Raw genomic sequence first — 13,016 nt, forward strand, 5'->3', positions numbered from 1 at the left:
AAGAGAGCTGTCATGTCAATGACCAATCAGAATAAGACGTGCACCTTTCTGCATGACTGCCTTTACACGGGAAGGCGTGAAAAAATATTCATAACAGTGAGCATTGTGAGAAAAATTTTCAAGCCGTGTAATGTCAGCAACTCCCACAAAGGTTTGTAAATGAGAAAGAAAACCAAAGATAGACATTCAAAAAAACAGCAACTGCAGATTTTGTGGAGTAAACTTTACTCCTTTACTTCAAACTTTCATTTGAAAATCTATTTTCCTTTGGTTGTTCCAGCACCACATGATTCAAATGAAGCTGTTTACACACAAGTCCTGTTGACTGTTTTGTGTGTTGTACATGCCATTGCTCGACTTAGTTCAGGCAAGACCATGGTTTCGATCCTCCATGTGGATCTCATCAGTTGCCGGTATTTCTAGAATGCTCTGTACGTCTGTAGTTGCCACTAGCGCAAAGTTCTCAATGTATAGCTTTCTCAAAGTAAAGCTATGGCATCTCCAAAGAAAATAGTACGAGAACAAATATGATATCGGTGATAAGGATCTACATACTGTACTTGCTAACAGTTCTAATCACAGCCCAGCCCGGCGTCTCAATATAGAATGCAAGTGAGGAACATGTTCATGGTAAATTTCATATTTTGTCCCTCAAAAGCAAATTCGTGGAGACTTAAAAGCATATCTTGCAATAGAAATGAGCCTAAACAATGCATAAACACATGGCAAATTACAGGTGTCAAACTGTACGAAGCAACATGCAGACAGCAGCGGCAGCAGCGGAAACCATGCCAACCTATGACATATAAAAATTTGCCATAGCAGGATCTAACGGCTCAATTCTACTTAAAATTCCTCTTTATTACACAACATGAACTGCCCTTCATAAACACGGGTGAAGCTACAAAAAAAAGGTCGATTGACCGAACAGAGAATGGGAAATGTACAAATGCCACAAACCTTAGAAGTCGTGTAGACTAGTCAACCCCATTTTACACAGTCCTTGGCACGAACAAACATTTGAAATATGAGGCTTTTGCTGTATCCTGTGGGCAACACCATTAATACATCTTTTCCATCCAGAAGAGATTTTACTGCAACTTCTTACTCCAGTTTTAACTTGAATTCACTACGAGCGACGATGTTCAAATCAGCCAAAGTTCTCGCTAGCACATCCACTTTGGCCGCCATTTTGGTTGTTTTCGTATTACTTCACAAACCTGGCCTATTGTCTGATTAACCAATCAGAATTTGCGGCCGCCAACGACCGCAAAAATGAACCAACAGGGGTCTTTATAGCAGGCGTTCCTTTTTCCCCTCCCCCTTCCCCCCACTCCATTTTTTTTCCACCGAATTCTCTTCCTCCTCCCCACCCCCTTCCCTTTATACATAATTTTATTGCTTAATAAACTTCAATCAGGAACTGACAACACTAAAATAAAGTGTTGTAAGAAGTTTGGAAAAATTTTCAAGACTTACTTGGCTTGTGATGGCATCATCGGTGTGAATGGTCTCTTATTAGTCAATGAGTATGCAATACATGTACATTTAACAGTTATTCAACCATAAATAAAACATTTGAATGTTACTACTTAGTACTAAATTACCAGATATTGTTTGTCTTGGTGTGATATTTCAAATAAGTTTGATCAGGAATATTGCTGCATACATGCACAACTCTTGTATTTAAAACAAGTGAACATTACATGTACGCTGGAAACAGAAAATTTTGAATGTTACTGTATCAGACTTTTTCCATCATGTTGGTGTACACAATATAGAGAATATCACAAGGGGCATCCATGTCCCATACTACGCCTTACGGTCAATTACTATTACCTGTATCTGAAGTTTCTATTTTTTGGAATAAAACAATGAAAAAAAGATACAGGAAAAGGTTAACCCATGAGTACAATGCATATGAAAACTCTGTGTAATGGGCTCTGATATCCCTCTCATGGAGATTTTTCAGTTTAAATCCTTCCTTCCCCATTGAAAAATTTCACTTTAGCTTGGTAATTAATGTTTCTTTCAAAATGTTGGGTTTCAAAACTCCCCTTAAGTTCTAATTGGCTTGATTTGCAAGCATGAAAATAATATTATCAATTGTATGAATATCATAAATGCACTTCTGAAAAGCACACATTACAGGCTTTCAAAAAGGTGGTACATGTCATGAAAACCATATTTCAAATGTTCTGCACCAAAGATTTCCTGGTTGAATGGAAAGCATTGACCTCCTGTCTAATTTTACATGGAAGTACAACATCTATCATATATTATGGAAAGGTGTTACAAAGCAATGAGAGCTATGAGGAGATTCTCTCAGGTTCAGATTGCTTCATCTAAAATTTTAGCAAGAATTCCTGGCAAAGATGGTGGGTCATGCGTACTAAAGGCATCCGAGTCAAGTGTCAATTGATAACCTCGATCAACACTCGATCAACACCCAATCAACACTCTACCAACACCTTGGTCGACACTCAGCTGACTATTGACTGACTGTTGATCAAGTGTCGAATGAGTGTCGACCAAGTATGGATCGGGACCTCGGTTGAGTACAGATCAAGATGTCATTTGAGAGTATCGATTGACACTCGACTGTGGATGTCTTTAGTACACCTGATCCAAGATGGTTACAAGACAGTGTATTTACCTGGTTAGTCAAGGTCTGAATGGTTTTGGTTTCCACTGTTCACCCAGAGTTGTCCACTCATGCCCATCCAGTTTATCCACCATGTGTCCAATATTGCCCACTGTACATTCATGTCTGTCCACTGTCCATCTAGGTGTATCCAATGTCCCATCCTGGTTTGTCCGCTGTGTTTCCAAGCTTGCTGATTGCCAACTAAGTAATATAAGATACATGTAAGATAAGATAAGATAAGATAAGATAAGACAAGACGAGACGAGACGAGATGAAGCCTTTATTTAGGGTTGAAGTGCAACTAGCCCCCAATTTTTGTTTTTCCTTTAATGAAATCTACTAGTTTTCCCAATTACTTCAACAACAAAAAATATTTTGATTGATACAATCCCCGCGATTCTACAAGCGCTTAAAGTTGTAATTTCTTGCCCCACGACCGAGCATGGTTGGATCTCTGAGTGGGTTGGGCTTCTTGTGACGTCATCAAAGGATATGGCTCAAAACACTCAAGAGACATTTGACTGGGTTTCAAGCACTGTGAAAACGCATTTGGGGTATTTGTACTTCATATTTTATCAAAAATGGACAAGACTGTTAAATGAAAGAACTCTATCATCTAGAATACAATTCAGAGTCTAGCTGCGATTAGGATGGCTATGATGTAAATATATTTTTTTTATTTCGAAGAGTGGGTTGCCAGTCGAGCCCGCTACACTGCAAGTCAAGCTCAACAATTTGTCGGCCCATTTGGCTAATCTACTAATCTGCACAGAATACTTCTCTTAGTACTCTAACCGAACCCTTGATAATTCATAACATCGACAGCATATTTTCCATTAACTATTAAAAAATGAGGAAAAATTCATCTTTTCACTTTGTTATTCCTAAGTGCAAACATGTATGTATACAAAGTCAATTAGCGTGTACGAACATAAACACTGCGAGTTACACAAAGTTGCATTTTTTATACTAGTAATTAAAAACTCTTCGACAAGATCTTGACAAACGTTCAGTATGGTATCAGTTAAATACTTAGATTCATCCCTCCTTCACTGTTCTTTTGTTTTAAAAGTCTTTCTTACATACGCTCATAGCCCGAGTCTTGTGTTTCGGTCAAAAACAAGCTCACTCTCCACCAGGGTCTCCTGCTTTAGGTTCCTTTCAACACTACAATCTCCCTCAGTAAAGTCGAATCTACATGGTTTGTTTTACTTTTCTCATATACATGTACTTATCAATGGTTGATTTGTTTTAAGTTTGTAACTGAGATATATTTCATTGCTCAAAGAACAAAACAGTTGTGTATGCAGATGAGAAACTCCAGTGCTGATTGTTGGCCTCCCGCATGTGGTTGTATATGAAATCCACAAATACATAGCTAGTTCTGCAGTTCGCAGCCTCACTTATCTCAATTGCCTCATTGTAGGACATATGTGAAGTTGATTATTTGCTTAGAAAGCTCTCTATTTCAAGGACAAAGAAAACTCAATGCGTATAATTTGCAGTATAATTATCTCACCTACAGAAGTTTCCATTATTTTGGTCTGGGACATCTGGGGCTCGTTTGAATTGAATAGTCAGATGGCTCCCAGCTTATCTTAACCATTTGTGTCTACTTTGACAAAATCAAGCTTTGCACTAGAAGCTAGGGAAGAATGTGCAGGCGATGAAATCCTAGGTTTTTATAGCCAAGGCAAACCTGAGATCGAAGAACTGCTCGATGCCTGACTTCGCATGAGTCTGCACATTGCTTTTGGCTTTTTCTCGCTCCTGGACGAGTGTCATTGGGATATAGGTATTGAATGAAGAGGATTGCTCTCTCCTAAGCATGCTGTACTGCGAATCCCTCCAAAAACACATCTTCCTTGCATTCTGCAACGATTTTGAATCACACTATTGCATATTCGCATACATTTTTCTTAGAGGCAAAACATTGTTAGACAGTCCGTCAATGACGTCACAGCCCAACTCGCCCCATTCTTCGCCATTGCATGGTCATGGCTGCGGAAAGGGTTAATTTTACAGAAAATATGTAAGTTGAAAATATGTAGAAAGTTAATGAAAATAGCTACAATGATAATTATATCAGAAAAATGAGGAAATTTATATAAGCGCAAAACAAAAAATTGGAGGTTAGTTGCACTTTAACACAAAATCATGGTGGACATTAACAAACAAACTTGTGGCCCTCACTTAGAGGGCCTCTTTATCGAGACATAAAGAAACAATTCTCGCTGGTGGTGAAATTCTCAATAACTCGGACAACGATTATTATCAAAAAAATAATATTATTATTAAGTATGACAAGATACAGGTTGTACCTGTACTTTACAGTATATTAAATTTAAACTGGTTGCATTATTTTACCTGGTTGGTCAAGGTATGGATGTCATCCAGAGTTGTTGAGTTGAGCCCATCCAGTTTTTCCCCCATGAGACCAATATTGTCAACTGTGCATTCAAGTTTGTTCACTGCCCATCTAGGTGTACCCAATGTCCCATCTTGGTCTGTCGACTGTCTGTTCAGTCTTGTTCATTACTGACTAAAAAATTGAGAAATTCAGAAAAAATTCTTGTTGATGGTGAAATTATCAAGAACTCAGTCCAATGACTATTGTTAAAAAAAAAACATTTATTGTAAAGACATAATTTATATTTTTCTAATAGATAAACCCAACCAAGGTGTGTGCCTGGGGTATCCAGGGGCTTCCACTGTGGCCAGCCAGTCCCCAGTAGATAGAATACTGCCCCCGTGGCCAGCAAATCCCTGTAAAGTAGCCATGAGACCTCATTCCAGGCACGACTGGATCAGAAATATAGAGGATGGGATGGGGGAACACTTGAAACAACTGATACAAAACCCTTCAAGACTACTTAATAACTGCCACAAAGCCGCTAGAAAAACTGTTTGAAAACTCGAAGAAGATCTAGCTGTGAAGAAGCTGAAACACTCCATGTGAGCCTGCATTTGTGAGTTTGACAAGCTCACTGGAGGAGTCTCCTAAGCATGTGGCTGTTTGCAATGTACTTTGTGGCTGCTATAAAAATTGAATCATTTAAAAGTGCACTTTTTAGTGCTTTTGAAAATGGCCCCAGAAAAAGTAATGACCAGGATTGAATGTAGGCTCTACAAACACTAATAATTATAACACACAAAATTACTCAATCTTAGTTTTTAACAACAGCTTTTGGAAAACGGCAAAATTGATGAAGCATGAAAATTTCTTAAGGAAAGCAAAAGTCATGTGCAAGAGGATCCAGGACAGACTCAATGAAAGTTAAAAATTAATGAAAATATCAGAATTTAGAAAAATTAAATGAAATTTGGTAGTATGTAGGCAGTCAAAAGGAAAGGCTGAATATTTGGACTTGATCAATTGGAACTGGATCTACCAAAATCAAACAAGAAGCTCGACATTTAGAACTTTACTAAAGAGTGAAACATTTGAAAATTTCTAATAAGTCAATGATACTTGTTTGCTCCAGGCGACAAGGTTAATTAACACTGAAATCAACTAAGCAGCATGTCTGCAATACATCTAAGTGCACTGTAGCAAACAAGCATTCTAAGCTCCTGGGCATAGAATAAAATTTTTCAAGGTACTCTTAAATGACTCCTGATCTCTATGTGTAACTAACTGACTACCCTAAATATAGTTTTTGCCAAGTAGATATACAGATACATGTGCATGTACATATATAGGAAGTGTTTTACAATCCTCAGTAATAGACTGAAAGTCCAACTTCTTAAACTAATTCCAAATCATTTCTGCAATTCTAAAACACTTCCTAGGAAGGGCAAAAATGTCCAATTGCAGAATGAACAATAAATTTTTAATTCCAAATAGACACTGTAGCTACAAATATAATTATAATAAAAACTTCCCTGCAAAGACTAAAGTATAATAAATTATATAGATTTAGCCAAGCCTAAAAGCAGAGCTCCTGATTGCCATAAAGGAAAAAGAGGATTTGTTTTTCTTGGATCAGAAACTTAAAAAATGATCAATTATTGTGAGCAGGTAATTGTTCAGCATGTGTTTTCGATACTATTTTCCAGTTAAATTTTAACAAAGTATACCCAATAAGCAGAACCAAGCAGGGCTCGAAAAAAATTTGAATTCCAGCTTGCCATTTGGGCAAGAAGCTCTCAAATTTTGCTTGCCCAGGGCACTCCCCGCTTGCCCATGTCAAACTCATTAATAATTCATGAACCCAAAAATGGAAGTCACTCACTGGTGTGTTTAAATCCATCTGACTTGCTTGTAATCTTCTTAGTTTTATCACTTTCATGTTTGTGTGTACTTGCTTGCTATTTCCTGAATTACACGTTGGGTATGTTCAAAAATCCTTGAATCAATGCTTCCAATCCATCAAAGGTTGTGTTTAACTCCTCGAACGTTATTAAAACTGCATCTTGCCAACTCCAAAAAAAAATCATTTTAAAGAGAAGCACGTAAAATTAAAAACAAGTAGAATAAAAAAGAATTTGGCTCTTCCTCTTCAGTTTTAAAACAGACCCAGGGTCGAATTTGTAAAGACAGCAGGCAAGTGATTTTTTTTTTTTTTTTCATTTGGGTGGTTGAAAAACAGTTTCAGTCAAGTGAAAACATCTTCATTTGAATGAAAAACTATTTTCCATCCAAATCCAGTCACACTGAAAGTTTTTTGATGACCTCCTTATCAATTTCTTTTTAATAGTATTAAAAATACTTTTCATTTCGTGCAGCGGTGCCCATGGCTAAGTAAGCTCATGCTCCTACCAGAAAACTTCTATGTTTCACCCAAGATCAACACAGAGATTTAGTTGTTGGGCAGGGCTTCGTTTTTGTGGTAGAAAAAAGCATGCGACCTCCATGAGATCTAAACCTGAGCCCACGATATGGTCACATGATACTTGTCAGCAGATAGCTTGTTTTGACAACTGTCAATTAACCACAACATGGATGTGCAATATCAAAGACACACTTATGGTAATGGTGCTGCTCTCTTATTTTTCAAGATATTGGGCTTGGCGTACAGATGTATGGTAGTCATGTGACAACCGAAATTGTTGAGATTGCTTGGTTACCATATTTTCTAAGGTATGGGGCTCCACTTGTGCACCTTAAGCATGCAGGAGGTATAGCTTATCACTTATGCTAGCCTTAGGGTGCATACATGTATATAGAATTTTGGATGCATGTGAGAAGTTTGAAGGGCACAAGGTAAATGCAAGAGTTGCTCACGACACAGCTAAGAGTAACTCTGGCTTCTTGAGTGCTCTTCAAACTTTCTAAGTGCATCCATAACTCGATATATATAAACAGCTAAAAGCATGAACCAATTCTTTTATAACATGGGACAACATGGTTATGATAAGTTTCCTTAAGGACGGTGCATACTTTTGTATGTGCGCAAATGTTCTACGCATCACATAAGCCATGGTTTAGCTCCACGTCTGCGCTGGGGCTGACATTGACGCAATCAACTACGCTATCACGTACACAACTAAAATGAAAGCAAAATTTTCCTACTGTGACCAAATCAAGTTTAATGAACCTGTACTTAAACCAGGAACACCAGAATAGCAGCATATCGCTAACTACTAACTGTTTACATCTTCTTGCTGAAAATGTAGCTGTCACCTGTTGAAAATTATACTGAAATCCAACTGTAAACATGCACCTGCAGATGGCGCAGTGCACGCACAAAACAAGTGCAAGATACGCAAATGTCATACTTACTGGGGAGGTGACAGAAAAAATGTAACGGGCATCGTAAAAGTATTTAAAAAAGATCAAAAACTTTAAAAAACACTTGGTTACCCCTACATTTTATGTTATGAAATGGAAGTGGCAAGTCTATTCAACACATGATTAGTTTCTGGCTGTCAGCAAAAGGTATTTAGACTGTATTTTAGCTGAACCAGAGGAAGGCTGTCAGCACTTTTGCAACGATTTTGTTATTAAGGTGATTCTCACATTTACATTGCGCATCCTTACTGTGTATAATTTATAGCGCTATTCGAGCACGCTCGTGCACATGCACATTGAAAACATGGCAGATATGCCTTGATATTGAGTTCTGTCAGTTGAAAAATGGCTATAGCTCACTAAAGAGCTTGAGCACCACAAATTTTTTTCCAGTCATTTTAATCAACTAATCATTAGCTTTGCGTGAGAAAAGACTGATCTAATTTCTATTGTTGAAAATTGAATAAATAAGGAAAGTAGCAGCTGCACTGTAGTCTTTTCTATTTTGCAGTTTGATAGCCGTGGCAAGCAATTTGGTCCCAATATTATTACAAGTATTCAGCTGTCTGTCAAAATCAAACTTAAAAAGTTTATGTGTCCAACACAAGTATTGACTGTGGTTTGAGGTATGTTTTAATGAGTCTGGGCTCACAAAGAGTTTACAACAACTTGGAATGCGTTCTTGTAATAAGCATTAAATAACCCTAAAATAGGACATTTTCAATGCCTCACTGCTCCTTAATGAGCATGGGCACCCCCTTTTTTTATTTTATAATTTAAGTTCTCATATGATAAATATTCAGTGGACAAAGTTTGAACAAAAGTCTATTGACAGTTTTATTTCAGGGAAATTACCTTAAAAACATATCAAAAATGTTTTTTTTTTTTGTTACCATTTGCCATGTAGTTTAAAGATCTTTTTAAATGTGTTTGCTTTTCTGTATGTATATGCAAATTCTATGGAAATCTGTGAAGAAATAACCTTTCCTTCTTTTTTTTTAGGAAAATGCTGATGTCAGCATTTTTGTTGAGATTCAAGGCTAATTATCTCAAAAAAATGCATGGCTACCCCCATTTTTCTTTGTGGATTCCAACAGCCCTTGCAAAGATCTACTTTTTCCACATGGTCCTAACCTGGCGCAAAAACCTTTGCAATTAGTAGCCACCGTCCTTAAATGTAAACTCATTAACTAATAACATCAGGGTAAAAATAATATTAAGGAATAGCATGTAGTAATCTAATTCATCGAGTAGAAGTTGACCAATATTTATGGATTTATTACTGAGTAGTTCATGAAATCAATTTGCATAAAGAGGTGGCATTTTCTTCATTGAGTTTAGCCTCTGAGATGTGAGATTTGCACACGTGCAAATAGGTGAGAAAAAACGCCGTAAGCTAATAAGGTCTGGGAGAGAGGGAGAGTTAAGTACGTTTTAACTTCTTACTTGATGTCTAAAATCATCACTTAAGGGGTTCGAAATTTCTTTTTGCAAGCTACTAACTCAAACAAACAGTAGCTTCCAGATATTTTTGCTCAAAACAACGGCGCACGTGTGCGATGTAACGTGAAACACTTCTGACACTTGGAGAACTACAATTTAACCGAATTAAATCTTAAACTTATCTAATGGAAAGACAAAGAAGATGACTAGGTTTAAAAACCATTATTCGTAAATAACAGCTTTTGAGTTAAAGCTTAACCTTACCTTAACAGTTTTGCATTTCCTCCCGGGCTGTTGTTTATTTGCGAAGGTCAGTCAACTTGGTCCCCATTTTATGTGTTTTGCAGCCTGCTGCAGCCATAATTCTTACCTTGAAATATAAATACACATCACGAAATACGTTTGGAAAGGCTAAAAACACCAAAGGCAGTCTCTTCGTCGATTGTTTGGCGTAGAAATAAGATTTTAACTTCCGCAGCCATGTTGGGTTTCTCTTTCGTTCCCAGTCTCTCTTGCGTCAAGGAAACGAACACACGGCCAAACTAGTACTGCTTTTACAAATGTGCCATTACATTAAGGTTCGGTAATACGGTTAACATTTTTCTTCAACTTGTCTCGCAACATCGTTGCATTACAAGTTGAAACACATTGTTGTTCGTATTACCACGTTTGTGACCAACTTCTCTCGCAGTAAAATACAGTGTTGCAAGTCTGCAGAATTCTACTGGTAATGGTATAATTAATTGGTTAGTCGTGTGTAAGTAAAGATGGCGCCTTTAATATAATTTAGCATTTCGACGAAGTTCCACTTCGACTTCTGGCCGTCATTTTCTTCTTAATTTTCCGTGCCAGCGAGGTTCTCTCAATATGAACTCAGTGTCGTTTCAGGTAGCTAGGCGAAAAGTTGTATTTTTGCGAGAGTTCTTCCAAGCCGTTTGCCTTTTTTCCTGCTTGTTTTGAAGGGACAATAGCCCTCGAGGTCTTTGTACAGGGTAAATTTATGACTTTCCTAGAGTTACTGGTCTACGTCGAATTCAGGCTCGTCTTCACCGTTCGCCATGTTTTTTTTTTGTTGTTGTTTTTTTGTTTTTTTTATGTATCGATTCAATTGACACGTCGACAAAGAAAAACAAAACTAAAAGTGGGGTCCCTCGACTGGCGTCGAGCGTTAATTTGCCCTTCCGACCGCACAGATACGGGGGGCTACCGGGGGACTCCTGGACTAGGTTAGAAAATTTAATAGCTAAATACGTGAAACAACAATGTAGTTGTTACTGACAACCTGATCTCAGCTTTCATAAATGTGCCGTTAACAAAAATCTCAGACCTAAAACAGATTGGTGTCTCAATAACTTCCCTCCACTCTAATGATTCTCGTTCCTCTAACAATAACGAGGCCTGTATGAAACCCTTTACAAGTTGCCAAAACTTAGGCCAAAGTCTAGTTCTGTGCCAAACTCCCATAAAATTTAAAGAATACCATTATGAAGAATTTTAAATAATTTTTCACATTTAGAAACCTTTTTCCAAGTCGGCTGTTAAATCATATGTTTACAACGCTTGGTGTTCCATTTGCTCTGGTATCTCCATCCTTTCTAAGGGCTTCGCATAATCGTTTTTAACTTCGCACCAATAAAGAGGGCTTAAGAAAAATCAAGGCATGGGTACATTGGCACTTTACGGTAAGGTAGGGTTGATGCCCTTTCTTGAAAAGCATTTTCACATCAAACTTACTTCAAACGGAAGTAATAGAAGAAGAATAGAGGAAGAATAGAGGAAGAATAGAGGATTGTACAATATATATACATCTATTCAGGTTGAAACGAGAAAGAAAAAATAAAAGCGGAGTCCTCCGACTGGCGTCGAGCGTTTATATGCCCTTCCCACCGCACACCAGGTCAGATGTGTACCCGATAGGGCTACCGGGGGACTCCTTGACAAGGTTAAAAAAATTAATAGCTATATACGTGAAACAACAATATAGGTGTTACTGACAAACTAATTTTGCTTTTACAAATGTGGATTAACAAAAATTTTCAGACCTGAAACAGATTGGCGTCTCGATAACTTATAGCCAGTCTAAGGATTTTCGTTCTTCTAACAAAAGTAACTCGCCGTCTTAGCAAACCTTTTATAGCTGCCAAAGCTTAGACAAAAGTTTGGTTCTGTGCCAAATTAACTCCGATAAAGTTTAAAGAAAACCATCATGAAAAATTTTAATTAAGTTTTCCTTTTCATAAAGCCTTTTTCAAGTCAGTTGTTACACATCACATGTTTCACACGTGGAGGAAAAAAAACTAAAAGCGGAGTCCCCGACTGGCGTCGAGCGTTTATATGCCCTTCCGACCGCACAGCAGGTCAGATGCGTAACCGATTGGGCTACCGAGGGAGTCCTGGACTAGGTTAGAAAATTTAATAGCTAAATACGTGAAACAGCAATGTAGTTGTTATACTGACAACCTGATCTCAGCTTTTACAAATGTGCCGTTGAGATCTCTTAGTACAAACAAACAATTTGTCATTTTTTGAGAAAAGAAAAATTAGCTTCGATCAAGTCTTGTGGAAATTTTGCTTTAGTCGCTACGTACGCCGGAGAAATTTGAAAACGTAGCTTTATTTCTACGGTAAGGCCTACCGTCTACTGATCCGTCACGAAAACGGAGCTTTTCGAAAACGCTCTTCAAACCGGAGGAATTTCAAAACGTTGGCTTTGCGTTTTCGTTTGAACGGAAAACATTTTGGAAACGGAGCTTTTCGAAAACGATGAGGTCACGTTGATCATGTGATTTCCCTGACAGAGTTCTCATTAGAATTCCTTTCTTATTTTCCGACTCCATACATTAAACGCATTTTCGTTTTCGTGTCAGCTACATGTATTTCAGAAATAACAGACTAAAATTTTGTGAAAGCAGAATAAGAGCTTCAGTTTTTGTAGCCATACGGTTACACGAAAGTTTGCAGAATTACTGATGCCCAAAATTCACGGAAGATGTCAACGGATTTGCAAAGAAAATCTCTAACTCAGTATTGAACATCGAATTTGTTATTTGGCCCGACGATTTTATTCTGGACCCGAAGCACGAATTATCTACTGGCATCTGATTGGTTTATAAACAATGGAAATAGATGGGCTACCTCTAGCTTGGACATGCGCCGAACCGTCATACTATGTCTTAAACCTCGGCTGGAAAA

At 37.7% G+C, this 13,016-nt stretch overlaps 1 protein-coding gene across 3 annotated transcripts in view; it reads right to left on the minus strand.

Moving 5' to 3' along the window:
- The window catches only part of LOC110061630 (uncharacterized), a 29,274-nt gene extending 18,934 nt beyond the window's left edge, over nt 1–10,340 (minus strand). The window contains exons 1-3 of one of the 3 annotated variants that reach the window (XM_089286534.1): nt 10,089–10,340; nt 5,015–5,189; nt 2,657–2,848 (exon numbers count right to left, since the gene is read on the minus strand). The gene's annotated coding sequence lies outside the window, so the exon portion shown is untranslated. Of the gene's footprint in view, nt 1–960; nt 1,346–2,656; nt 2,849–5,014; nt 5,190–6,882; nt 7,876–10,088 lie in introns of those variants that run through there. The other 2 variants (XM_089286535.1, XM_089286536.1) reach the window with 2 other exon arrangements.
- Between the last annotated feature and the right edge of the window lie 2,676 nt (nt 10,341–13,016).

Source organism: Orbicella faveolata, unplaced genomic scaffold (genome assembly GCF_042242905.1).
Source record: "Orbicella faveolata isolate gen_17 unplaced genomic scaffold, um_ofav_v1 contig_14, whole genome shotgun sequence".
In the NCBI taxonomy this organism is placed as follows: Eukaryota; Metazoa; Cnidaria; class Anthozoa; order Scleractinia; family Merulinidae; genus Orbicella; species Orbicella faveolata.